At 45.0% G+C, this 4025-nt stretch overlaps 1 pseudogene; it reads right to left on the reverse strand.

Moving 5' to 3' along the window:
* Positions 1–2326: 2326 nt before the first annotated feature.
* On the reverse strand, positions 2327–3010 carry LOC147449382 (uncharacterized; annotated as a pseudogene).
* Between the last annotated feature and the right edge of the window lie 1015 nt (positions 3011–4025).

Genomic DNA, 4025 nt, shown 5'->3' on the forward strand with positions numbered 1-4025 from the left:
CGATGGGTTGTCAAGCCATGGAGTCCTTTAAACTAGCACTTGCTACGAATCTCTAGTCAGCACGACGCTATTCCGTCTACAAGAGTCCCGGCACTAAACTAGGTCCTATGGGCATCAACAATGAAAGGAAACATGCTAAAAGCAAGTCTAGACTATATCCCAACACTTTGGCATCACCTGTAGCACCTGGGTACCTGACACCAATACGCTTAATGATGTAGGGCGTAATGCTGTAAAAAATGAAAATGTTCCAAAATCACTCCTCAACACCCCACAAGGTCCCTAATGCCAATGGTATCACTAGAATGCACTTTTGGAAGCTAGAACGTCCTAGATCTGCAACTTACAAGCCATGGACAAAAAACGTAATGATGTTTGCAGGTCATGAAAAATGACGATTGATGACATCAGTGTAAAGCCCTTTGTGAGCCGACCTCATGCACCAAAAATCATCTAATTTGGACACTCCTACCTCAAGATATGAGCAAAATAGCAACACAGCCAAAAAGTGTCGTGATGTTTGCCTATACTGTTTTTTACAGGCAACAGCTTACATCAAAGTGTAGATCAAAGCATCAACATTGCACACACAAAACTTCATAGCAAAATACTTAGCACAAAGAGAGATATGGACCCATAAAGATATGCCTGTCAAAAGGCTTTTACCTCTTCTGCTCTCTTCACTTCATCGTCCCCCCCCCCGGAAAAACTCGTCCCTCCTTCCCCAAATTCAACCCCTCTATTGGTCTCACATGTCTTACTGTGTACATATGTTACAAGTTGGAGGTATATACCCCAAATCATTACATTTGGTGCTTGCTGACCCCAAATTACATACAAGTCTGTCTGCTAAACAAGCTAACTGCGAAAAATGCTTTTTCGCCTTGTCGTGATGTGACGACAACACTCCCCCCCACTTAATCCATTGTTCGTCCTCGGACATGCTTTTTCTTTAGGTTCTTTGGGAATGTCGTCGGGCTGCTATAGCTCTTCGTATTTCTTCTTGTCTCTCTTTGTTTTTTGCTTCTTTGATCCGCTCATGCACTGGATTTTCATTCTGTGCATCTTTGAATGCTACACACCTCAAAGCCAAGTTCTGGATGACTGGTTTGAACAAGTGTGTGTCCACCTCGAAGAATCATGTGTGAAATAGCTCTTCGAATGTCATCATGTAAGAGCTAGGTAGGAACTGGCATCTGGCAAATAGTTCCATCATTTGGTGACGAGTTGGCTGCTTTGTCAAATCATACGCCAATCTCTCGTCGCCTTCTAAGAAAATTTTCCATGTTGTGTCGTCAGGTAGGTCTTCTTTGAAGGTCTGGAAGATCTTCATAAAAAGATCAGCTGCCTTTGTAAGCATGACACATGCAAGATCTGGAACGCCTTTGAATTTGTCCCGTGTTCTCCTCCAGGCTCTGACAAAGTATGCATTCGTAGTGAATCCTGAGGGTCGTGGCAGTTCTGGGTAATTTAGCCAGTTCGGATGTCTGACCTTTGTCTGTTGAAACAGTGTCCACACCCTTCGTCTGGCGACCGGGCAATAAGTTGGATTAATCCTTTGAGCCTTGTTGTATTCTATGGTAGACCCCATGTGCTGGGCGAACCATGTTAGCCGCCAATTCAGCTGATTCCTGAGAGGAGCAGTGCCTGACATTTCAGATGATGTGAGAGGTTCATAGCCTCCTGTCTCTACCATAGTGCAAGAAGGCAACAATTCTTTTATGTGCATGGCATTGATGAGACGAAGGAGAGGATAAGGTAGGGACGGTTGAATCATATTTTCAATGATCTGTTGTGCGTTTTTATACTCCTTCACCGCCACTGACACTACCTCATACTCCCACTTCTTGTGTGCCTTGATAGTAGGCTCTTGCTCTTCTTCTACATCTTGCTGCATAGTGCGGAGCAGTTCGTTGTCTTCGGTTTCTGCAACCATTTTCCCACTTGGTTCTTCGGCCATTGCCTCTTTGATTTGTGTAGGTTCCTCTGTGTCCATTGCTTCAATCTGTTCCATTTCTGGCATCTCTTCAAAATTAGTTCTTGATGCTTGAGCTGTCGTGGCTGTCATTAGTTCTCTCTGTTCCTTGAGTTCCGCCACTTCTTTCTTGAGTGCTTCCAGCTCCCTGAGCATCTCTTGACCTTCGATACTCTGAGTTGGCTGCGCGGATGGTTGAGGAGCCAATAACGGATGCATGAGAAGCTCATCAAGCTGAGCTTGCATCCACCTTTGCTTTTCCATAGCCACCTGATGCACCTTTCTTATAATGGCCATTTGGTTTACAGTTTCTGCGTTTCTGACCTTGACCACTTTCTTTGCTTCCATCGCTTACTTTACTTGAGTCTGGAGGATATGGATCTGTTGCTTCAGTGCTTGGTTTTCTTCCTCCGACTTCTTTGCGTCTACTCTGTCTTTGGCAAGTTCGTCTTGGACACTTCGTCTTCTTTCTTCCTCCTCTCTTTTTAATTGGATTTGACTCTGCGACAATGCTGCCATCTCATTGATTTCTCGGATCATGCGGTTTCTGCAATCTTCTATTTGTTCATCTCTGGCGAGCATTGGCAAGTCTACTTCTCTCCTTCCCTCTTCTTGCGTCTCTTCTACGATTTTTGGTCTTGGAAGACTTTGCTCGACAGGAGCCGGGCTTGGCTCGCTAACTTCTGCAGGTTGAGCTATTAATGGAGAAGATGGTTGTGAAGGAACCAAATCTTGTCTTGGTGAAGGAGGTGGAGTGTTGCCTGCTTCCAGATTTACCATGGATGTCTAGTCCTCCTTTGTAGAAATGTCCTCTAGTGGACTTTCTGGCTCCTCTGTGGATGCTCATGGTACTTGGCGCTCTTCATAAGCTGCTCGAAGTTCTTCTTCTAGTTCCACTTACATATGATGTACCGTCTCAGAGTACTGCATGGTTTCCTCTTATACAGCAGCAGTTGTCTCTTCTTGTGGAGCTCCCTCTTCATCATGTCTTCTTCTCACTTGTTCTTCAGCTAATCTTTGTCCCAATCTACTCATGCGAGTCAAATGCTGTAGTTGCTCTTCATGCTCTTGTCTGTGAGGAGCAACTTGCCTTTGCCTCTTGGGTTGAGGTTCAGTTTGACGACTAATCTCCTCTATTACCCTTTGTTGCTCTTGTCTCAGATCGTGTCTCTTCTTTGTGCGGTGCTCAGGTTGTACTGTAGCTTCTTCTTCTTCCCTTTCTGTTGGTTTGTGGACTGAAGCTATGGCTGTGGCAGTGGCTTCTTCATCCTCAGACTCTTCTTCCTCTGCTTGGCCTGACATGAGATTCTTGCACAAACGCCTCGCCATGTGAATTCGGGTTGCGTTATCTGAGGCCTGCAGCTTCAAGTCTTCCTTCATGCCAAGATCTTGGTAGAATACTCGTGTAAGCATTTGCCCAGCTCCCAAATAACCCTTCTTCTGCACTGTTTGCGTCTTTGCCGCTCTCTTGATATCCATTAAGATCTTCTCCGGCACATTGGATCTCAGTGGTTGTGGATGGCTCATTGTTGTGGTTAGCCAATAGGTGAGTCCCACTTCTGGATGTGTATATTTCTGTGGTTTGATGATGCTGAACATCTGATGTAAAATGTGCATGGGCAAGATTATCTGATAGTTAAGTATATCATAGAAAGTTTTCTGCCCATCAGTTTGCAGAAATGTGGAACTCTTCATGCTCTGAGTTGTCCGCAGCTTAGCTATGTTGAATCTTCCAGTCTTGATTTCTAGGGCTTCTCTAATCACGTCAGATGTGATTTAGATTTGGAGAAGCTTCCCTTTGTTTGAGGTGACTGATGCGGTGCCGTCTTCCTTGAGGGATGTCATAAGCTCGTAGCACCTTCGTGCGTCGACCGCCACCACATCTTGCAAATTCCAATTCTCTAATCCAATCATTTGCATCACTTTCCGCACTTCAGACATTCTCTGTAAATTCCGGAAAGACTGCAGCACTGACATGATTGTCAGGTTGTCGCCTGCTGGAGTCTGATACTTTGTCTTCAGCACGAATGTCTTTGCAGCTTCCAAGCTC

Source organism: Adiantum capillus-veneris, chromosome 10 (genome assembly GCF_014529385.1).
Source record: "Adiantum capillus-veneris isolate H3 chromosome 10, ASM1452938v2, whole genome shotgun sequence".
Classification (NCBI taxonomy): Eukaryota; Viridiplantae; Streptophyta; class Polypodiopsida; order Polypodiales; family Pteridaceae; genus Adiantum; species Adiantum capillus-veneris.